Source organism: Triturus cristatus, chromosome 4_2, assembly GCF_964204655.1.
Source record: "Triturus cristatus chromosome 4_2, aTriCri1.1, whole genome shotgun sequence".
NCBI classification, from domain to species: domain Eukaryota; kingdom Metazoa; phylum Chordata; class Amphibia; order Caudata; family Salamandridae; genus Triturus; species Triturus cristatus.
Genome location: NC_140586.1, coordinates 846,586,740 through 846,611,905, shown reverse-complemented (window position 1 = coordinate 846,611,905; position 25,166 = coordinate 846,586,740). Strand labels below are relative to the sequence as shown.

The 25,166-nt window shown below is 44.4% G+C and overlaps 1 protein-coding gene across 1 annotated transcript in view; it reads left to right on the top strand.

The window, feature by feature from the left end:
• The first annotated feature begins 10,580 nt into the window (after window positions 1–10,580).
• The window catches only part of TESK2 (testis associated actin remodelling kinase 2), a 566,234-nt gene continuing 551,648 nt past the window's right edge, over window positions 10,581–25,166 (top strand). Inside the window, exon 1 of the mRNA XM_085602833.1 lies at window positions 10,581–10,668. The gene's annotated coding sequence lies outside the window, so the exon portion shown is untranslated. The remainder of the gene's footprint in view (window positions 10,669–25,166) is intronic.

Sequence of the window (25,166 nt, the reverse complement as noted above, 5' to 3'; positions counted from 1 at the left end):
AACTTCTGGCTACCCGCCTACTTAAGGTGACAGGCACCCTGGTGCACCCGGACCAATCCGGCTTTATGCCTCACAGAAACACGGCCCTGAACTTACGCAGGGTCCACAGTGTGCTGGGCAGAGCTTCAACCCTTCAGGAGTCGGCAGTGATAGTTTCTCTAGACGCGACCATGCCATTCAACACGGTAGAGTGGCCATATCTCTGGGCCATTCAGTGGGTGTGTCTCCTATATCAGGAACCCTTGGCGCAGGTCATGGTCAACAACAAATAATTGTCAGCCACGTTCCCACTCATTCGTGGAACCCGTCAGGGCTGCCCACTCTCTCCCCTTTTGTTTGCCCTCGCCCTGGAGCCACTGGCGGCCTGGATCCGACAAGACCAGATGATACGAGGGCTGCGATGGTCCCCCGGATGGGAGGACCGCATAACGCTCTATGCAGATGACATTTTACTTTATTTGGCCTCCCCGACGAAATCCCGGATACTAGTTCAAGACATTTTGGCAGTGTTTGGTAGATTCTCCGGATATACGGTTAACTAGAGCAAATCCCTGATGTCCGCTCTGAGGGGAGATCCTCCTATCCCCCCTGGAAATTGCCCAATCCAGGTCAACACAGCGGGTTTTAAATACCTTGGCATCTTCATCTCTCATGATTCCTCAGTGCGGTATACCCAAAATCTTCTCCCGCCCCTGCACAGGCTTAAGAAAGACATTAAAAAATGGAAATCCCTTCCCCTCTCCCTACGGGGAAGAGCAGCCCTGTTTAAAATGATGTCCCTGCCCCGCTTTCTCTATGCTTTGCAAAATACTCTTGACCCGGTACACGTACAATACTTCAAAGAAATTGAGGGCCTGCAGAGAGAATTACTCTGGGATGGTAAACCGCGTATTGCCCTTAATATATTGACCCTGAACTGGTATGACGGTGGCATAGGCCTTCCAGATATTAAAATATATTATTGGGCCGCGCACTTAGCCGCCATAAATCATGGCACTTATGAACGGGGTGACGGCCCAGGCTACGCCATGGATAAATGGCTCCTCCCTGGAGGAAACTATAACAGGGCGCTCTACTCACGGTCCAACAAATATAGCTTGACGGGCCCCACCAAACAATCGGTCCAGGTTTGGCATTACGCAGATCAAGGACCTTTGGGGAGAAGGGGGAGTTAAGTCTTCCAACACGTTACAGACTGAACATGACCTAGCTGCAACAGAATACTTCCGATATGCCCAAATCCTACACTCACTCCGAATGCATATACCAGCAGGCACAACACCTCTTGAAGCCTCGCCATTAGAGGACAGAATCCTGGATGGCCACCTTCCCAAAAAGACGATTTCCCTTATAGATAAAAAACTAATAAATAATATGACTGACCCCCTCCAGGTATTAAGGGAGAAGTGTACAGGAGAAGGGATTGAGATAGATGACGAAGATTGGCAGGAGGCGGTTTCATCACCTAGGGTGGTCGCCATACCGGCACGCCTTAGACTGGTACAATTAAAAATCTTTCACTGTGTGTACATCACTGGGCCATGCTTGATCCACATGGGGGTCGCTGACAAAGGGGATTGCAAGAGAGGGTGCGGTCAGCTAGGAACCTTTTTCCACAGTATATGGGAATGCAAGTTCGTTAGCGCCTTTTGGTACGAGATACACGAGGTAATGTCCGCAGCACTCCATACCCGTCTTTTGCCGGAGGCGAGACGTTGCCTCCTCAATATTTGGGAACCCACAGATCTTAACACTTACCAGACACAGTGGGCGACCCTGGGTTTCATGATTGCCAAAAGAAACATTGCACAATTGTGGAGAGTGACTGAACCACCGGTGTTAGAGTCCCGGGGGTGAGATCTCGACTGGTGTATGTTTAGGAAAAAGACGACATATGTCGCTAGGGGTAGCCCCAAAAAATGGACACGTATCTGTAGCCCCTGGAATAGCTATCGGGGTGAAATCTGTACACCGCCGGAATGTTCTGAACCGAATACCCCCCTCACCCCGTAATGTTTCCTTCTTATGTTTTAATGTAATCCTTTTCATCCATATGTCGTTCTTAATTTTCCCTCAGTTTCTGTGACCTCTGTATTGTTGTATGAACCGATGCTTGCTTCAATTAAAAAAGAATTATAAAAAAAAAAACAATGAGAGAAAGGCTAGGGGCAAGGCACCATAAACAATGGAAGAAGGGAGGGTGTGGGCAAGACAACATGTACAACTGGAAGAAGGGTGGAGGCAAGGTAACTGACAACCTAAGGGAGGGTGGGGGCAAGGTAACAGACAAAAGGATGAAGAGTGGGGGCAAAGCAACATGGGCATCTGTAGGGAGGGTGGTGGCCAGGCACCATAAACACTGGAAGGAGGGAGGGCAAGGCAACATGAACAACTGGAAGGCGGGTGGGGGCAAGGTAACTGACAATGGGAACGAGGGTGGGGGCAAGGTAACATACAAAAGGAGGGAGAGTGGGGGCAAAGCAACATGGGCACCTGTAGGGAGGGTGGGGGCAAGGCAGCATAAACAATGGACAGAGGGAGGGTGGGGGCAAGGTAACAGACAACCGTAGGGAGGGTGGGGGCAAGGTAACAGAAAAAACGAGGGAGAGTGGGGGCAAAGCAACATGGGCATCTGTAGGGAGGGTGGGGGACAACATCACTGACATTTGTAGGGAGAGTGTGGGATCCCAAGCCTGACAGAGGGAAGGAGGGTGTGGTAAAGGCATTATGGAGAGAGGCAGAAAGGGTAGGGCAAAGGAAACAGAGACAGAAGAAGAAGGAGAGGGTGGAGAAAAGGCAACACAGACAGCGGCATGGAGGGTGGGGCCAAGGCAAGATGGAGAATGGAGGGAGGGGCAAGATAACAGTCAATGGGAGCGAGGGTGGGTTAAGGCAACTCAGTAAATGGAAGGGAGAGTAGGCGCAGAAAACAGGCACAATGGAAGGGACAGTGAGGCAAGGCAACAGGGACAATGGGAGAGAGGATGGGGCCAAGGCAACAGGGACAATGGGAGGTGGGAGGGAAGATGGGGGCAAGTTAATACAGACTATGGTAGGATGGAGTGTGTGTGAATAGGAGCAAGCAGGTAGAAAAGGAAGGACACAAAGCAGTGATATGTAAATGAGGGAAGCAAAAGAAAATGATTCACTCTGGTAGAGTTCTTTAACATAAATTCAAAAGTAGTGGCTAAAAAAATCAGCCGTGGAAGGACACAAGTCCATGCTCCATGGAAGGGGCAAACACACAAAGAGGACACCTACAGCAGTTGACTAATACGAAGCAAGCAAATAAGAGGGACAATGAAGATATCAATGGCAAGGAAGTGGTGGACTTTAAACCTACGGATAGAAAACAACACGCATTTACAATGCAATAGGTCTCGCAATGACATTATTTTGAGCTATTGGCATTGTAAATGCTTTTGTTTTTTATTTTTCCCTTTGTGAAGCATTCATTAACTGTTGTAATGCAATAGCTCATTTTGTTGTAATTGTGAAATCTATTGCATCGCATTTGTAGTAGTGTGAGTTTTGTATTGCAAATAGTAGTGGCTTTTATTAATGGTTTTTATCATATTAATTTAATGCATAAAAAATGTTAATACTTATGCTTTTTTTAATAAGGACTGAGTGCATATTACAATCACTGCAGGTATAGGTGTCATATTACCATTAGTGCATATATAGGTGGGAGCTTAGTATCCCTGTAGATATAGGTGTGTGCTTATTATATGTTTAGATAGGTGTGACATTACAATCACTGCAGATGCAGGAGTGAGATCACCATTATTGCAGTTATAGGTGTGATATTACTGTCATTGCAGCTATAGGCGTGATGTTACCATTAGTTTTGGATAGGTGTGAGATTATTATCACTGCAGATATAGGTGTGAGATTAGTATGACTGCAGATAAAGGTGTGGGGTCACTATTACTTTAGATAGGTGTAAGGTTTATGTTTGCAGTTTTAGGTGTGAGATTACTTTTTTACTCTATTATGTGTTTTGTGAGGACGTTAGTTTAAATGTAATCTTTTCTGTAATGATGGTTTGCTTTGCGTTAGCGGCACATGTGATCAGAAAGCTCCCAGAGATGGCCCTTTTCTCTTCTTTCATATTTACTTCTGACAGCTATTTTGGAAGTAGAGAAAATGAGTTTTTGTGAAGAAGAGCAGGGGAAAAATTACTCACCAGCTTCAGTGAGCTGCCAAGGCAGTTATTGAAAATTAATTGGCTTGGAAATGATGGTTCAGTAGCACAATAAAGCATCCCCCTCTTTCCCGCCTTTTACCACACACCTTTATGGTGCTTTGGGGATGATGTTGCACCCCACAATTTCTTGCCCATGTTCTGCCCTGCATGGGGGGATGCAGCAGGCTGGCAAGGCTTCAAAAGTAGCCCTCCCCTGTTTATCTATAATTTATTAGTGCACATGCCCCCGCTTGTGCTGGGGGATGCAAGGGTGAAGGCTCTTATTTCCACCCTATATTGTTGACACAGCATGTTGCATACTTCTAGGGGGTGCTTAACTTCTTGCAAACCAGTCCCCTTTTTGGCAGGGACCAGAGATGGAAATAAAGTTTATGTGAATTTTCAAGTAAAGAATTTGGGATTAGCGCTTGATTCAATGTAAGCACTAGACCTTTGTACCCCCCATTTATCGACCTGGGATGGAAGTGTACGTCAGCGTTACCAAAAACGTGTGACATGCGCTGTGAACTTAGAAATCTATAGCACGTGCATTGACCCTCCAAGCTATCCTACTGGCTTCCATGATGTGTCCCTGCTGTGGCCCTCCAAGACTGAGGAAAAGACGTTTTTGCCCCAGAGGGAAATAACAGGCAGTTTACTGCAGAGAGAAACATGTATTCCAAGGAGGCGCTGCTACGATTTTGATTTTTTTTTTTTTTTTAAAGCAAAAGAAACAAAACAAAAACCAAAATCATAGTCTCTCTCTCCAGGATCAAGTGGGCGATCTCACTATTTATTTTTATTAAAAGCTAATATTTGGATAATCCTTCCCTTTTCTGTTTCAATGCTGCCTTTTATTATTTCTTCACAATAAAAAATGCATTCCTCGAGTAGGAAACTTCGATCAGTTAAAAAAAAAAAAAATGTATTAAGTTGGAGGTGGTGAACTTTCACAACTTCGGGGTTGGTCACGTCTTGATACCTGGTACAGAGTGGTGAAAAATGTGGAAAACGCACCCCAAAACAGGAGACGGGCAGACTGTGTGCTTGTGGAAACAAGATTTTTATAATGTAATTGTGTAAGTAAAATATGTAATACAAGTTTATATTGTAAAGGAAGTGTGGCGTACTAAGCGACAACGTAGGCTCTCAAAGAAGTTCAACAACCACAGACCTCTTTCACCCTATTTTTGCAACCTTCATTGATATGAGTATAAGGAATGTTTTAAGTGCTTTGCAATGAAGTAGATAATGTATAGCCCATGAAAATGGGCACTTCGCACTCGCCTTCCTCATCAGCTCTAACTCGAGGTTTTCCCTGAAGCTTTACGAGAAATGTAGCTTCGCAACTGCACGAACGGTAGACTATTTTCTCATATTTCTTTAAAGTTACTTGCCATAAATTTGAGTTTTGAATTACTTATTACTAGGACTCACCGTCCTGTGATAGGCTAAACGGTTTAAAAAGCTGTTCATCCCCTATATATGAATAAAGGGAGGGTTTTGGCTTCTGAGGGCAGGAGACTTCCCATTCCTGTTACGCGAGGGGTTAGAGCAGTATCACTCCCGGAACCCCACCTCAACCCCAAAGATAACCAAACTCCTTTTTTCGAGATAAATACATTGGACTACCATGCGGTCATATTAAGTTTTAAAAGTTTCATACGTCATTAATCGCGGGGTCGTGGGTCGGAGGGGGGTGAAAAAGAGCGGAAATGTCACATTTGCACTGCAAAAGAGAACGGGCCTGACCATGCAATGAAAAGGATTTCTGTTTCAATAAAGTGATTTTTTTTCAGTCTGCGCCATACACCGAAGAGGAGGATTTCTGCATACCATCACTAATTGAAAGAGTGAGTGTCAGTTAAAAAAGGTGTGACTGGCCTCCAGAAAAACTGTTTAAGTCCTCTCACCACTAGTCTGAAGCAACACATAGTTCTTAAGAGAACGGTTGAAATGCATTAACATGACATTTAATTACCGTGTTTACACCATAAACAAACAGGAAGTGCAATTACAATTTAATATAACTGTATAGATCAAAGCAACAATTTAGGAATAAACATTTCTCAATACGTCGAAGATCTACACACCAAAAATTGCTCTCGAACAGATCACCCCTGCGGATTGCAAATGGGCTACCCAACAGCACTAAATTAGTAGGATGAAACCAAAAAAATATAACATTCCACAGTGGAGAGAACTGTTAAAGTGAGGCTAAAACAAAGTATGTAGAAGAGGGTGGGTCTGCTTTGAAAACGAGAATGAGGGTCGTGCAAACTCTGCAGACTCAGCAAGAGTCCCCAAAAGTGGAATCGTTGGGAAAAAAATGTTTTTTCTCCACACCTGAAAACTCCTCCCTGGAAACAAACACCAACCTCTAACCAGGGAAGAGACCGGAATTGAGGCAGACTTTCAACACCGGTGGCATAAACACTCACTAACAGCAGGAACAGAGCGTGCCGCCCGGCCATGGCCGCAATCCCAGAGCTCTGGGAGGAGCAGCCTCTCCGTTCTCTATCCTCCGGCTCCCACAGCAGCGATACGGGGACTCTGCAAAGTTCCCACAGCCTGAGCCACCAGGGAGAGTGAGGGAGCAGCCGTTCCAGAGGGTGGGGCAGGGCCAGCACGCCATTGCGCGAATGATCAAAAAAATAGGAAAGTGAAAGCGCGCCATGCGCTTTGTGCCTGCCTGCAGTGGGAACCAGCGCTCGCCATTGCGGGAAGGCAGGGGGCCATCTGTTTGCACTCAGCCGCATGTTTATATTTGCATGGGGCTTTCACTTTTAGTGAAAGCGCCATGCAAAAATAAACATGGGCTGATTGAAAACAGATGGCCCCATAAAGATAAGAAATTGCTTTACGACAGCGGCAAAGCAGATGACCCTGTCTGGGTCGGACAGGCGAAAAGGCAAAAGGGCGTCAACAAAAAAACCTCATTTCCAATGGCAGGCCACCATTTAGCATAAACAGTGATGCCAGCCAATGAAAATTAGGGGCGGGGCTTCAAGTATCCCCTTCTCAAATCTACTCTCTCACTATAGGTCTCACCGAGCGGGCAGCGCATGCGCTGCAACGCCAGGCGAGACCTAAAAAGTCCCAAAGAAACAGTGCATGCACCACTTTTGAGGTGGACGTGCAAATGTTAAATGGATTTTAAGGGGCAATAGTAATTTTGAGGGGCACACACACTGTACCAGTTGAACTATATTTAGCATAGAGACATTATTAGGTCTTCGCACAAAGAGCTGTCTGGACTATGGGACTGGAGCAGTTTTGGAGTACTTAGACAAAGTGTTGTTTTTAATTAATAGGTCGTCATTGGTTATGCAGTACATACCCAAAGCTTTGCCTAGTATACATAAGCGAGAGAGCAGGTTTCATGTATTGTATGGCATTTACAAGTTACCATTAGTTAAGCTGTGCATGTACAAAGAGGGGCATGCACACTGTTGCATGTAATTTATAGGATAGCATTAGTTAAGCAGTGCATACACAAAGTGCAAAGCACTATGTGCACTGAGGCGCATGCACCATGCTCTATGGAATTTACAGGATATCATTAGTTATGAGGAGAATGCACAAAGTGTAGCCTGGCCAATGTTAAGTTGGGACCCATTTGAAGTGTGCTATAAAGTGTTGTATGGAGTTTACACAACAGAATAGTTATGCGGAGAGCCACCGGACTTATGTGATTTTTCTGCTGCTGCCTTTTCTGCATAGTTATTGATATGCAGATGATGGCATATAATCCATCATCTGCTGATTAAAATGCATATTTTAACAAAACAAATGTTGTTTCTCGCACAAACTGACCAAATGTTACTAAAAACATGGTGACACGCCTTGCTGTGAAGTGGGAGGCCTTCCTAAAGATTGACTGGACACCTTTCTATTGATTATTCCTATGTTTGAGGGTTCAACTGGTACTAATGAGGTGAAGCATTTGTTCATACAGTGTTAACAAATGTAAAAATCAAGAAATAATGAAGTATTGTTATTGCACAATATATCACATTATACTCAGGGCCATTGGAATTATGTGGCTGCTCCTTTTTTCGCATAATTATAAATGTGTCATATTTCCTAAATAATACATAATTTGCGGCATAATTTGAGGTTTTAACAAAAAAATATTTACAGTTCAAACTGATCAAAAGTTACTAAAAACATGATGACGTGTTTGCGCACATTGGAAGCCCCTTCGCAAAGGTTAGCTGGTCATCTTTCATTTGCTTATTTCTGTATTTGGTTGTTAAACTGGTACTTATAAGGTGTAACCCTTTCTCATACAGTATTATCATGTGTACAAATAACAAAATAATGAAGCAATGTTAACAAAAAAAGTGCTGCATTATGCAGCATAATATGCCTTCTCTTCCCACATAATTTATGAAATCCTGTCAAATAATTTGGTGGTCCCCTGCCATATGATTCCAGTGGCCCTGATTATATTGCATAATTTGCATTTTCTTGCCACATCTTTTAGTCAAACTTGCCACATACATTTGGTCCTCCTCTACTGCATAATTCCAGTGGCACTGAGTATTTTCAGTGATATCTGGGCATGGGAGACGTTTTGGGTTGCACGCTCAAAGTGTTGTATAGACTATATGGGTTAGGATTGGTTGTAACGGAATGCACAAAAATGTGGTGTGGGTTCTGGAGGGATGTTTCGAAGTGCCTGCGTAATGTTGTGTGTTTGGCTGCAGGCAATTTTTGATTTATATGAACCAGCAGCATTCCTGAGGTGCATGCACCACATACTATTTCAAGTACAGAGTGTACTGACTGGCATGTCTTTGTAAGACATTGTTTGAGTATTATGGACTGAGGTGGGGTCGCCCAGATTGCTTCTGAACTACACTGAACTCAGAAAGATTTAGAGGTTACACAAATGGCTGTTTGAACTCAAAGGGACTGGCAGAAGTTATGCAACACGTGCATCTGTTTGTTTATGTTTTTTTAACTATATAGATCTGCTACACATTGTGGGTTACTTGTTATTTGAAGATACTACACTGCTGGATGTTTATGGTCCACAACAGATCTGGAGGAAAGGCATGTAAGGAAAACAGACGGACTGAAAGGAACACAAAGAGGGGAGAAGTTCACAAGAGAACCAACTGAAAAAGATGCACTCTGGTAGAATGATCAAACATAAAGAGAAAGTAACACCTAGAAAAGTAAGCATTGGATGGACACAAGTAATGCGTCCACGCTCCAAGGGAGGGACAACAACAGAAGAGTAAGGCAGCCTACAGCAGCTGAACAATCAAAAGAAAACAAATGAGAGTGACAATGAAGTAAACCAGCGGTAAGCAATGGGAGACCTCTTAGCCTACTGATCGAATACAAAATGTGTTGATGCGCTGTCTAGGCGAGACCTAAAAAAAGAGCTTGGGGAGGCGGGTAAGGCGGGCTGAACGTTCATCAGAGAAGTGGTTAAAAGAACTGAAATTTTCTGTCTCAATGGCTATCAGATTTTACACTCAGCTTGCTTCGCTCGATGAGGGGCTGGACACGTTACCTCCCTTCATTCCAGAATCCGCCCTGTTCTCCCATAAACAGGTTTGTTTATATACCTTACTTTAATATTAAATAATTGATTGGCTTGCACAGCTGTCAGTCAACATGTCATATGTTTCCACCAATCCTTTCCCATGTTGACATAAACACCCATACCTTTTTACATTTTGGTCAATAAGGTGTTAGGATACACATCCGCGAATTTTACCGTAAGTTATTTTTCGTTCCCTTTTAATGCGCTCCGGTCAGGAGAACAGCAACGTGTTTATATTTCTGTAATCGTATTGGTTGAGAAAGGGTCAGCCAACCGATTAATAAAATGAGTTTCTGACCTGAGTGTTCAAGGTACAAATATTCCATGCCTGCGAGCTTTGGTAAATAAAGAGATAAAATAAAAGAGGGATAAAAAGGGAACTATTTGTTTTGGGCTGCGTAAAATCTGTCGGCCATCTTAAAATGGTACCGAAGGGGCTCATCAGTGTTGGTGTTGAAGCTGGCCAAGATACTAAACTCATTTTACTGTTCATTTTACATGCAAAATGGGTGCCAACTATCACTTTGTGGCACATATATAGTAACCTTTATTGTCATGTAGAAATAAAATATAGCCCATCATTATTTTGAGTTGTGTGGGAGTCTTTCCTTAATACCATTTTGTCACTTACTAGAATATTTCAGCCTTTATATTGAATTCAAAGTGTTACGTTGTATATTATTTGGCTCTTTTAGGGGGCGAGACACTTTACTGAAACACTAAGAGTGTCTCTCGCAGAAACGTTCAGCGGCAGCAGTCTCTCTTCTATTTCTTCACTAGGCTTAAGTGAAAGCCAGCGGAGTAAGTAGGCGTGTCCGTCCCATGCCCCACCCTCTGGTTGGCTTGGCTCTTGCCCCACAGTCTGTCGCAGTCGGCGAGAAGCTGGGGTTGTGAGCTGCATCTCTCAGGAGAGCAGGTGAGCTATTAGCGGCCTGGGAAAGGTCGAGGTCCACGGGCAGCTGTCCGAGAGCGAGGGTCCCGGGACAGGGTACAGCATTACTGGGCCAGTGGTGCTCCGAGAACCAAGTGTTAACTTTAGTGGAATGCGAACAATGCGTGACAGGTCTTGGGTCAGCTGCTCCCTGTGCTCTTTTGTACCCAGTTACACTCTTCTTCATTATACAGCCTCATACTTTTCCCCCTCCCGCCCTCTGTGGCCTTTCTGTGCCCCCTCTACCCTCTGTTCTGCCTTCCCCCTATTACTTGTCATCCTCCTGTCGTCTGCGCTATTCCAGTCCTGCTGCCCTGCATCTTCAGTGCCCACCTTCCAGAGCCCACTCCACCCCCCCCACGCCATTCACCGCCCGAGTTTTAACTGGTACAGGACCTGCAGCCTTTTTAAAGGGCCCCTATTAGGCTCTACAGTACAGTCAATGACAGCCATGGACAATTTCTTAACAACTGTGAAAACCCATAAGGTAATCATTGTCAGTGATGCAGTCCTTGTTAAACTTCATGTTTACTTCTTGCAATCCCTAAGAGTGTTTGCTTTTTCAGATGGTTTTCTATAGTTTTTTACATGCAACACATGATTCGTATAGTGCATGTTGTGATCTGGGTCGACTCTAATTGTCTGGGTGAGTTCAGGCTCTCGGTTGCGTTATCAGCGGGACATAAGGTGTTCAGATGATATGTTGGTCAATCCTTGGTCTCTGCAGACCGTACGGCAATGATCACATATGTTACATTTATTATTACCATTGTGTGTGAAGTGAGTGTACACAGCTGTTGAAATATTGACCGCATCAAAGGACACAAATGTTTACAGGTGAGGAGAGATGGCATGGTGAAGGACAGGTCAAGTACGTACATGCAGAAGGACCGAGTGGAAAGACAGTGATGAAGAGGAAGTACATGCTGTGAGCTATGCAGATGGAGGATTTCAGAATGAGTTCGAGAGAAAAGGATGCAAGTGTCTAACAGAGTGTGAGGTGGTTGAGCAAAGTAGTGTGAAGGGGAGGCAAAAAATTGAGACACTCTGAAAATCACTACTGTTTCCACTGACCAGTGTAATGTATAATTCAGCGTCTGATATTTGCAAGATATTTTCATTTCAAGGTCAATATCATAGGCTAATAAAGGTTTGTTTTGTTTCTGTATAGCAGAAAGAATTTCAACAACGTAGGGGAAAGCCTAGTGCAGAAAATGTCTTTATTGCAGGAAACGAATCCCCACTGAAACCGGTTTTCTGTAATTAATATCGTACCCCTAAATATAACACAGAATGCAATGCATTATACACTCAAACGCCCTCTGCAGCCATTTGCCATACTATTCGCATGGCAATATATCGATTACTCTGTCCGTTATCAAAATGGTCCACATAAATCCTTTTGACGTTTTAGAGGTGCTGAGTATTACGTGTTATAATGCAGTCGAATGAATGAATGAATGACCATGATATCTTATCACACTCTCCCAACTCAAAAAATAGAGCTCTGCTACTTCAGTAAAGTATAGCTAAATAGAGGAGCTAGGTCTACCAATGTCTGTCTTAATTGTGCTTATTTCTTAGGCCAGACGTGAAGTAAATCATATCAGGGTCTTTTGCTTTGGTTGCCGTATGTGTACAGAACTGTCTTTCAAGACTGATTATTTTTTTATTTTTTTCTGAGATTTCTCTTCACACGTGAAGCCCTCTCATATGGGAATATGGTTGGGCGGATTTGTGTTTCAGCCTGTCATTCTCCTTCCATTAGTTTCTCTTTGAAGCAATTTCGACTCCGACTTTATACTATTCACTGGGTATTTTGGAAAAGGGAAAAACAAGAAAGAGAATGCCAAAAGAAGCAATACTCCTGAGTGACTCCCAGATAGGCAGAAAGTTCCCACATTTAATAACAAAAGAGGAAAGATAGCTGGGTACCAGCACAAGGGGGAAAACTCTTTATTTAAAAGAACCCTCACTCACCAACCTAGTTGGTGACATGCTTCATCATTGGGTTCCCGCCAGAGGGACTGAGTGTCCCCCTGGTGTGCTTCGATGCCTGAATTACAGCGGAGCAGGTTTTTTGGGTGGATAGTGTACGTGTAGGGGTAGTGCAGGTTAAAAGATTGCTGGTTATTTCCCAAAGTAATTTTAATGGTGGAGAACCAGCGATCGTTTAAAACAAGTGAGACGGACGGGAGCTGGCTGGTTAGGTCAAACCAGGAGAGTCCGATTTGAGCAAACTGGTCAACATGTTTCAGCTTACAGGTGCATAGTTAGCTAAGCATTCTTCAGGACCTGGACCCCATGGTGGTATACGCACGCTAAGGCGAATCCTAACCTATGGGGGGGGGGGGGTTTAAGGCAAAACTCACGGTTTTACCTATACAGCACTGTTGGGATTTCGAAAGAGCCGCTGTGTTATGAAAGAACAAACATGAAAAGCACACAAGCACTGTGTGACCACTATGAAGTTCCTCAACAAGTGCGATGGAGGTTCAGTGCTATGCCACCTCGTGCTTTAGGAAAGTGTGGGTTGATTGTGCAGCCCAAGTCACGTCTTGCCCACAATCGGGCAAACGTACCACACATACATCCACTCCGTGTGATAGTATTAACGGAGGGGTCAAGACACGCGTGACTGTCATTCATGCAAATGTTATTCCCAGGCTACCAATCCATGTAGTCTGTTGGACGGAGGAGCCCTGTGTGCGGGTCACTACCCGTATAACTTATAACTGCAATATGGTTAAAGTTATCACATAGTTAAAAACACCAAAAATTGCTCAATAAGTGTCCTGTTACAGTGCATGGCATACGCACTGTGGCATGGTGGATTCTAAAAGTAATAAAAGCATGGAGAACTCGGTGCTTACATGAAGGCGTGTGGGGCTTCACTTCATGGGTTTCAGGAAGCTACCAATAAGCTGTTTAAGGGTAAAACAGGAGTCGGGAATAAGTGTGGGCCTCCTGGAAGTAATAGCCACCCGCCCAGGCAACCCGTGGTACTTACTAATTGCATGGCGCTCTCTCCCTCTTGAGACCTGTCTCTGGCATGCCGTGGACCCGAATATTACCACAGTAATGGTCCAGAAATAGCCGCGCCCTGTCACGTGACCCGGAAATCGGTAGGTTTGCATGGAGTTCTCCGGTCACGTGACAGGGGAGCACTAGAACGCTAACTTGAGCCCTTGGTTGAAAAAGTAAACTTTATTGAGCACTCGGCATAAAAATGTGTGCATTAGATAATCCCTAAACACTGGGGAAAACAAATTGTGTGGTGCTCGCTCCACTCGCAAAACGGTGTGAAATACAATAGAATAAAAGTGATGCTATAAATTCTCACTCTGGCTCCGTTTGCGTGGTGCGCACATTTTCGTATCCAGTCAGCCCATAGGTGCCAACCTATGATCACATATTGCTATCGTGAGGGCGGATCATTGTATTATTGTATCGGGGAGTTGGTAGGTGCTCCTCAAAAAAAGGCAAATGGGTCGGTAAGGTAGGTAAAGGTGCAACTAGAGGCAGCTAGTAACAGTGTTTGGCCAAAAGGATAATAGCCTGCCTTATGCTAAGGGGTAGGGGATGATTAGATAGATCCCTTAAGTGTACGTGTGTGGTGACCAGGAGCCCTATTCAGTTCCTCGTGAGCGCTATCGGTAGATGTCAGTGAATCAGATGGGTACAGGTGCAACTAATGGTAGCATGTAACAGTGGTTAGCCAACCTATAATTGCAGGCGCTATGTTGAGGAGTAGAGGATGTTGGAATATAACCCTTGAATGTGCATGATCACGGACCATCTATGTGAAGTGGTCAAAGAGCATCAGAAAATGTAACAAGCTATCAGCGTTTCATCATTGACACCCATGGAATATTGTCATTCAGTCCTTGCTTATGGGTGGACAAACGGTAGATCCAGCGCTGCTCTTTTTCAAACAATAGCTGTTGTGTGTTTGAACCCAATTTCAGTTGTTCAATGATAGTCCAGTTAAGATCATTAGTGGTGTGCCCTGTCTGTAAGAAATGATCCGTGAGCTTCGTCATGTTCTTCTTACATCGGACATTACCGCGATGTTCGCAAATACGCTGTTTTACTTTGCGTCAAGTCATACCGACGTACCTAAGCCCACAAGGGCAAGTGATCAGGTACACTACATTGGAGGAATTACAATTGGTGTGTCCTTTGTGTCCATATCTTCCCTGTCTCCAGTGTTAGTTGCTTAGTAGGAGCCGTCAGATGGCAGACGCTGCATGCGCCACACAGGAAGTGGCCCATTACTGGTGGATGGCCCTAGGCATTTAGGACCGACTGATTGTTGTCCCTACTCGTGTGCTTGGGGCGAGTGAACAATTGAATCCTTAATACTTCCTGCTTGTTTAAAGGAAAAGAGGTTTCTCCCATTTGTGGTTGTTGCTCTCAAGGATTCTCCAGTGTTTCCTGATGGATTTGCTGACTGCGTTGGAAGCTACATTATAGGTTGTCTCGCACGTCAGTGGAATCTCTTCTGTCAGTATTGCGGTGTCTTCAAGGAGGTCTTCTCTATGTTGGTCCTCTTACAGCTTTTTTTGAATATTTTACTTGGATACCCACACTTCTGGAGTTTGTGAGATCTCTGGCCTGTGATCGGTAGTCCGGTAGTTCACTGCAATTCCGTCTGAGGCGTAAATACTGGCCAAAAGGGAGATTCTCCTGTAATGGGCGCGGGTGGATGCTTGAGAAGTGTAACAAGTTTTTTTTTTTTTCTTTTTTGGTTTATGGTGCGTTAGTGTTTGAAGATGGTTCCCAACCTTCTTGATGACCACATTGAGAAATATCACCTTGTCTTTGCTGTACGTATGGGTGACCCGCAGGTTTGGGTCACACATGTTAATCCAGTTGTAGAATGCTAGGAGTGTTTCTTCAGTTCCTTGCCAGACGATGAAGATATAATCTATGTACCTTTTCCAAAAGGACACATAGGACGCATAGGGGTTTTGTGACGAGAGTATATATTTACACTCAAAATAGTACACATACAACCCGGCAACGCTAGGGGCGAAGGTGCTGCCCATCGAAGTACCGTTATATTGTTGGAAGAGTTCTCCTTTGTATTCAAATGTTTTTTTCTTCAGAGCGATGGTAGCACACTCTACTACAAACTCTTGAGGTATAATGAAATCCCACTGGGCTCCCTCCTTATCCTTAATGACCTTGAGGGTGTTGTCTTGCGGGATACAGGTGTACAGGCTCTCTATATCTAGCGAGACCAGGAAGACCGGTTCTCCTGGGAGTTCCATTTCATACAATACCGCTAGGAGGCTCTTGGTGTCCTTAAGGTAAGTGCTGGTTGCTTGGATCAAGGGTTTGAGGAAGAAGTCGCAATACATCGACAAGGGTTCCAACAACGAACCTATTCCTGACAGTCTGCCGTCCAGGTGGAGGCATTTTGTATTTATGGGTTTTAGGTAGGGTATAGAAGTACGGGATGGTACCTTTGTTGGTGGTCAGAGTCCGCTTCATGTTTCGTGATGTATCCATTAGTCTCCGCGTGGTCCACTAGTTCTTTGATCCTCACTTGAAGTTCCGATGAAGGGTCAGTATCGAGGTGAGTGTAGTTGGCCTTATTATTCAAAAGGCGCCTGCATTCTTTGTCATAGGCTACTGCATCCTGGAAAACGATGCCACCCCCCTTGTCAGCTGACTTGATGACTAGGTCGGTGTTTGACTGAAGGGAGTGGAGCTACCATTAGTTGCACCCGTACCTATCTGATTCACTGACATCTACCGATAGCGCTCACGAGGAACTGAATAGGGCTTCCAGTCACCACACAAGTACACTTAAGGGATTTATGTAGTCATCCACAGCCCCCTTAGCAGGCTATTATCCTTTTGGCCAAACACTGTTACTAGCTGCCTCTAGTTGCACCTTTACCTACCTTACTGACCAATTTGCCTTTTTTTGGGGGACCAACTCCCCAATACAATGATCCGCCCTTACGATAGCAATATGTGATCATAGGTTGGCACCCATGGGCTGACTTGATACGAAAATGTGCGCACCACGCAAACAGAGGCAGAGTGAGAATTTATAGCATCACTTTTATTCTATTGTATTTTTCACACCGTTTTGCTAGTGGAGAGCGCCACACAATTTGTTTTCCCCAGTGTTTAGGGATTATCTAATGCACACATTTTTATGCCGAGCGCTCAGTTTCCTATTTCAACCAAGGGCTCAAGTTAGCGTTCTAGTGCTCCCCTGTCACTTAACCGCAGGACTCCATTCAAACCTACCCATTTCCGGGTCACGTGACCGGGCGCGGCTATTTCTGGACCGGTATTGCGGTAATATTCGGGTCTGCGGCAGGCCAGAGACAGGCCTCAAGAGGCAGAGCGCCATGCAATTAGTAAGTAACACAGGTTGCCTTGGCGGGTGGCTATTACTTCCAGGAGGCACACGCTTATTCCTGACTCCTGTTTTACCCTTATACAGCTTATTGGTAGCTTTACCCCCTCCCGGAACCCATGAAGTGAAGCCCCACACGCCTTCACGTAAGCGCCGAGTTCTCCATTCTTTTATTACTTTTAGAATCCACCATGCCACAGTGCGTATGCCATGCACCTGAACAGGACACTATTATTGAGCATTTTTTCGTGTTTTTAACTATGTGATAACTTTAACCATATTGCAGTTATAAGGTATACGGGTAGCGACCTGCACCCAGGGCTCCTCCGTCCAACCGACGGCACGGATTGGTAGCCTGGGAATAAAGTTCGCATGAATGAAAGTCACGCGTGTCTTTTGACCCCTCCGTTAATACTATCACACTGAGTGGATGCATGTGTGGCATGTTTGCCTGATTATGGGCTGGACGTGACTTGGGTTGCACAATCAACCCACACTTTCCTAAAGCACAAGGTGACATAGCACTGACACCCTCCGTCGCACTTGTTGAGGAACTTCATAGTGGTCACACAGTGCTAGTGTGCTTTTCATGTTTGTTCTTTCTCTTTCAGAACACAGCGGCTCTTTGGAAATCCCAACAGTGCTGCATAGGTGAAACCGTGAGTTTTGCCCCCCCCCTCCACTAGGTTAGGATACGCCTTGGTGTGCGTATACCGCCATGGGGTCCAGGTCCTGAAAAATGCTTAACTAACTATGCACCTATAAGCTGAAACATGTTGACCAATTTGCACATCTTTGTTTAAATCGGACTCTCCTGGTTTGACCTAACCAGCCAGCTCACGTCCGTCTCACTTGTTTTAAACGATCGCTGGTTCTCCACCATTAAAATTACTTTGGGAAATAACCAGCAATCTTGTAACTTGCACTACCTCTACATGTACACTATCCACCAAAAAAACCTGCTCCGCTGTAATTTAGGCGTCGAAGCACACCAGGGGGACACTCTGTCCCTCTGGTGGGAACCCGATGATGAAGCATGTCACCAACTAGGTTGGTGAGTGAGGGTTCTTTTAAATAAAGAGGTTTCCACTCGTGCTGCCCCAGCTATTTGTCCTCTTTTTTGCTCTTTTGTTGTTAAGTATTTCCGTTAGGGGGATGAAGAGTGATAATTCCCTCACTCTCTTGTGGTTAATTACAGAAAGTCCACACACTCATTGAAAAGGAGGAGCTTCAGAAAAAAGCAGCAATTGAAGAAAAGGAAGGCATTAAGAAAAACCACATGAATGAGCTGAGTGGGGAAAAGGCATGTTAAGTGAAACTCCAGTGTAGAGAATTGAGCAGTTAGATAGTCAGGGGCCATACAACAAGAAAAGAAAGCGAAAACTATATCTACTAAATAGATGGTAATTATTCTTTCAAACAAAGAAATATATGCGTTATTTCTATCGCACAGACTTGGCCAAATGGCAGCACAGGGCCGTACAGGGTCAAAGACAAGCATGAACTCTACAACTGATGGGGAGGTAGCTAGTTTGTGGACTGTTCATTATGATATAGTTTTCTTTAAAGAGGTGTGTCTTCAGTTCTTTCCTAAGTTGGAGCAGCGTTGGGGTGGTCCAGATGGATACAGGAATGTAGTTCCAGATCATGGGTGCATAGATAGAAAGTGCCTGCCATCTTGTTTGTGCGCTTTTTATTTTTCCAACTTTATTGATTATATGAAATGATGGTCAGCAAGCAGTAAAAAAGACAATACCCCCACTTCATCTGCTTTGCTATGATTATTCCTTACTATACATTACACTGCTCATTGATGAGTCTGTAATATTGTTGGGAAAAGATCCTTTAAGCAGTGCAAATCATTTAATCACTGTGAGAAGTTGGCCTGGTATATGCTGTTCACTAGTTCTAGTGACCACCTTGTACCATGCCAAGCAACCCTTATGGTGTGGTTGTAAGTCTCCCCTTACCATAGAATGCTGTTGGCTCGTCTGAGGACAGACTGTTTCTTCAGGTTAATAACGTTCCCTACACCGAATGATTGGTCAGTGAAAATGATTAATTGCCCGTGTGACGGAATAGCCACTCAGTCTAACATACATTGCATACTGTTCTGCAAGTACTATCAATGGGGTAGGAAAAAACATCTATTGCCTCTGTTAAAACTGTGGGGCCTGAGAAGCTGTAAAGCAGCCCTCCACAGATTGTATCTGCTTCAAGACGAATGTACTATTGGAGTGATGATAAAATTCCTGTCGTTTATTATAAAATGTAGAGGGTCTATGAGAAGCGATTAGTAGGTTGAGGGTTTGTAGAAGTATTATTCTGTGCCTAATAACACCATATAATACATAAATATGTCATATTTACCTCGACCCTTCTATCATGCAAATGTAACGATACATATATCAATCGCTTTCTAGAAAAAATTTTTTAAAGGGTTTTTAATATTAGATTAATTGAATGACTAGGGTAATGAATATGTATTTCTTCTTAGTAATCACCTTTTAGTATGTAAATGTTTAAATAACGTTGTTTTAATCGTATTTTTGTAATGTTTGCTTATATGGTGTTTGTCAAATACCGAATAAAGCTATCTTTGATTTGTAAGTCAACCTTTTTGGACTAGCTGCCCTAGTGGTAGCGTAGGCTAAGCAGTCTTTGAGGCTAAACTCGTGAAGCGTGTTAAGCAAGCTGTTTTACCAATAGTAACCCCCTTTTATACCAATGAAAGGACACCACACAGATATATATTCAAAATATATATGTATTTATTTCTCAAAGTAACCCCTAGTCTCTTTATGAGCACAGGAGCACAAATCGTCAAACAAGATTATCACAGAATACACAGAAGTTGCACTTTATATGGATAGGCCCTGGTGGCCACTCGAACCATATACTAAAATAGTGGTATAAGTACCACGAACAGAAAAGGGAAAAGGCCTAGGGCCTCTAGAATCGCTGGGCCTACAAGGAGCTAACGTCAGTTAGTGACCAGGAGGTCCACGGGTGGCGTGTGCAGAGCAAATAGTCACACGCGTGCTCCCATAGGTTTCAATGGGTGCGTAAAAAGTACAAAGTTACTGCAAAAGGAATCTTCCGGATGACCTAGGAACTTAAGATTTGGAACACAGGCACTAGAGATGTAATACTACACTTGGGCACAGGAGTGCCAGCTTTACCTCACCCACAGGAAGCGGGTGCATAGGCCTCGAAGTGCGTCGGGTTTCTTCTATCGGTTCCGCGGGGCCTGTAGACAAAAGTGCTGCAGGCGGTCGGTCGGGAAGAGATGCAGTGGATCCAAGAGTGGATCGGAGATGTTGAAGACCTGTAAGCAGAGGGGACAGTGTTCACAGTCACTAGCCAGTGACCAGCGTGGCAACAGGTGGGTACCAGGCGATGTCGGGTGCAAACAGGAAGGAAGGTGTAGCTTGACTCTGCAGCCACGTGGTCCCTGAAGGTCGACGACGTCCAGGAGTCGAGTCACGAGCTGTCCCACGCCGGCTCTCGCTGTCGGCGGTGTCGGCGACTTGATCGAAGCAAACAAGCCTTGGCAAAAGCAATTGTTGTGGGCAAGGAGTTTAAGCTGATGGTTCTGACCAGCAAGGTCAGAGGAACTGCTCCTTTGGAGGGGAGCAAGGGCCAGTCTGGAGCAACCAGACCAGCGGTGTTTGTCGTAGATTTCGTCGCCAAGATGGCCACTAGCCAGCGGGCCAGCAACCGGTTAGGCGCGTCGAGTGGCAAAATGCAGAAGGGCCCCACGCAGATCGTGGAGATGCTGGAGGGCTCACCTTTGGTGCAGATGCTGCTCGAGGGTTGGGCTTCTCAGGACCCAAAGCACAACTTGGAGGGAGCCTCGGTTGTTGCACTGGTCAGCTTGTCGTAGTCGTTTCAAGATGGCTGGCTCCACGTGTCTCGGTGCCTCCACGGGTCTCCTCTTTGCAGGGACTGTGGATCGGGCGGTGAGAGGTCTGGAGGTCCAGGTCTTGTCAGTCTCTGGGCTCGGGCTCCGGCGGGAGGCGGCGGCAAAGCAGACGTTGATTCGCTGGATGGTGCTTGCGTTAGCAAGGTGGTCACTCCCTGACCACAGGGGAGATTGGCTTCAGTCCTCTGTGCAGCAGAGCGTCGAAGTTCCCGTCTTCTTCTTAGTTTTAAGTTGATTCCAGGATGTCTGAAGTCTTAGGACACAGCTCCTACCTTTAAGCGGATTCTAGGGGCTGGACTACCTGCTAGGTCCCTCCCTATGGGTGGGACCAGGAAGGGGGGTGGTTACACCCCCAATCCTTTGTCCAGCTCGCCCCAGGCCCGGGACTGGTGTGCCCCAGGACCGGTTTGAACTGGCATATGCACCGAGGCTCCTTGTGAGCCACAGGCATGTCTGGTTTCTTTCAAGCCCTACCTGACCAATACACAAAATCCTGTCTGGGGTGGTGCACGCACCTCCCCTGGCAGGAAACCCTTTGTCCACACCTCCCAAGCTGGAAGGACTCCCAGCAGCAGGAGGGCAGACTTGTGTCTGTGGTGGCAGCATCCATTTTGTGGAGCTGAGGATATGTCTGATTTTACCCGGGTTTCAGGTACTGTACATGTCGTGTCCCTCTAGAAGGGTGGAATGCTAACCCCGTCGCCAGAAATGGCGAGGGGTTAGTATTCCAATTCGTATGACACCTTACTCGACATGTTTTGATAAAGCCAAACCAGAGTTAGCATTTAACCGCGAGGTTCATAATGCACTTAAGAGTATATGGTATGACGATATCTGGAAACAGTAGAAGGAAGTTGTTCCGACCACTGCAGACAGGCTCAGCTCATGCCAGAGCACCATCTCACATGGAACCAAGCACTCTGCCTTCAGGATTGTTAAGGCCTGCCATAGGAGTGACTTATAGGTTACCAGGTGTCCCATTTACGGTTAGGTATAGGTATACTACACCTAAGTAAGAGGTGATTACACCAACTTACCCCAGCTGAGTGATCAGCCAGTTGTGTCAGATTGTTAGGCCAAGCCTGGGGTGGCATAATACATGCTGCAGCCCTTGGCAGGCCTTGGGTACACCAATGCCCTGGGTACCTAGTGTACACTGGTACAGGGGCTGACAGGGTGATCCAACCAATTGGGTATGTACCTAGGGTACATGGAGTCCATTTTAAAGAGAGAACAGCCAGGCTGAGATCCTGAATAGCAGGATCTCAGGCCAACTAAGTCGAAAAACCAGCTAGACACTAGGCAAAAATTTGGGGGTAACCATAGTCAGATATCCACCTTCCTACAATCACCACATCTGCAACAAAAAGGAGTACAAAAAGGTTTATTGTACATGCTAGGCTAATTCAGCTGGAAGAGTGATGTGCTATGAGCGAAGCACAAGTCAGTCCCAACTTACATACACTTCAAGTCTACTTCTTATAATACTAATTTTGGCCTAGATCCATATTTAATACAATGTTCACAATAAAAAAAGCTTCCTGCTTTTCCGTTATGTCCCACCCAGATTATATACATTTATTTCAAGAACAGCTTTTTCCTGTGTTAGCGACTTCTCACGTCATATTTAGAGACTACAATGGAAAACATTCTTGCTGCTCTGAATTTCCTGTTAAATATCCTATGCAGGACGTTGTCAGCTCAAATACAATGAAGAGGAAAAAACACTTAAACCAGAAGGCATTTAGACCTTTTTTTTTTTTTTTTTTTTTCTTCAAAGCAGGTTGTAGGTTATTTCCAAATACAATTGTGCAACTTTAACATGCACGTTTAAACAGCATTATACCGTTTTTCTGTCTTTACATAATATTTGACAGTTAGTGGGCAAGTGACAGATAAAACTGAATAATTATGTCCTAAATCTAAATTAGGGTTTTGATTCCTTTCAATATTCTCACCATTTGACCCAAATCTTGGAATTTTTGTGGGTTCAACCTTTAAATATGTCCTCCTGCTTTACTCACCTGTCCGTTGCAGCGCGCCATTCCAGTTATGTGGGAGGATCCGGGAATTTTCATCTACGTGTGATATCTTTTCTTGTTTTTAGTTTTTACACTTTTTAGTCTGCATTCTGATGGTGTAATGGCTGTGGGTTTCACCCAGAACCATCAAAGATGGTGGGTGAGTTTTGACTGCAAGGTACGCTGGGTGGTGGTAGTTATGGCTTTTTTAAATGATACAGCTGGTTTTGCAGATGGTGTGGTGGACAAGGGAAGCCAATGGAGCGCCTTTTGAATGGAGGTGATGTGGTCAATATGTCTTCAGGCCCTGGATGACACTTTCTGTGGTGTATAGTACTCACATAATAGGTGTCATTGTGGACTGTAGGAGGTCATGGAGTAGGGGGTCAACACCATCCAGATGCCAGAGCACAAGAACTTGATAAGATGTTCTGAAGTCGCTTTCTAGAAGGTACAGTTTCACAGAAAGAGCTGGAACTAGGTTGTTTATTTTTCTGGTAGTTTGTCCCATGAAGGTGATGTTGCTGTCCAGGTTGAATCCAAATAACTCTGCATTCAGTGAATGGTGGGGTTCAGAGCAGCCATGGTTTATGTAATTGCGCCAGTTTGTGTTGTTTCTTGTTTGTTGCTCTCTGCAAATAAGAGGAATTCTGTCTTGGTTGGGCTGAGATTCACGTTTGTATGATAGCTGGAGCATACTGACAAGATGGGAAAGTGATACCGTAACGGGGAAGAGGTGGGAGAGAAAATTGTTTCCCCAGATTTGATTCCCTTACAGTAATGGAAAAAAAGTCAGGCGATAGACAATACCGGATAGATAATACTGGTATAAGAATTCAATAGCAGTTCATTTATGTTTGAGATTGGGGGTAATGTAAAGTGCCAGGGGGTGGAGAGTCTCATGTTAGCCAAGCGACTGTGGCACTGATGGGGGGGGGTGGGAGGGGGGGTAGGGATAGGAGAGGTAGATAGCTGTCCGCAATAAGGAGAACACATCTGCAGGGTGAGAGCTATCGTACCAGCATTGTTCCTTGTGCCCTGCAGGTAACCCCTGAATCTGGACCGCAAATGCCTGAACATTTTGCTCGGTCTTCTGGCATTTAAATCTGTCACATGCAAATTATGTATGTGCACTGCAGGACACCAGTGTACTTCCTGAACATGTTTAATTACATTAGAAACGCAGATTTGCTAAATACTCACTTCTACAATAGGTGCGTGTCTTGCTTTTACGCTCCCAAATAAAATAAATTCAGCACTCCCAAGATGAGGCACTCCGTAAAGCAGGAAAAACATTTGGAAAGGAAACTCTGCACTCACACAATGAGGCACATCAAAAGGCAGTTTCAAAATGAAGCGTAGGATTTTAATACAACACTCTTTAACAAAGACTTTTCCAGATGTCAAATTAAACAGGTAAAACAACATTCAAATGTATATAGATATGTATGTGCACAAGCAAGTAATAAAACTCGCAGAAGTCGTCAAATGCATGAGAAACACGAGCAGATAATAATGGAACATTCACAGGTCAAATGCAAGAAAGTAAAACATAAGCTAATAATAATAATGGGCGTCCAATGCAAGAAACCAGCAGAGTAATGCCAAGAATAAGCACTGTTAAATGAGAGACTCGAAAATAAAGATCACGTATACATAACATGAAAACATCACAGAGCAATGAAACCTATAAGCTTGTACATCACCATGTGGGAACACATCATTCTGGTCAGCTTGACATGGAAGCCATTTTTAGTCATCCAGACTCAAGCTGAAAGAAGGCACGAAATTAAATCCTGCAAGAGTATAAAAATGTTTTACATTCGAAATGCAGTCAGTTAAAACAGAGTTAAAGGTCACCACAATCTTGCAATACATATAAATGCATATAGCATTAAAGTCTCATTGATGTGCTTATCTATCATACATGGTTATTAATTTTTATTTATTTTTAGAGTTTTCTATAGTGCGAACCAGACCCAAGATAGGGTATCAGAGCGCTTTACATAAAGAGCAAGGTGAACACATTTAATGGAGAACATTGCATAAAAAGAAACATAATATAAAAGTAACAGAGAATGGCCGCATTGAGAAATGTTCTGAACAATAAAAGTCAATTCAAGTTTGTGCAGGTCTTAACTTCGAGGTCTAGTGA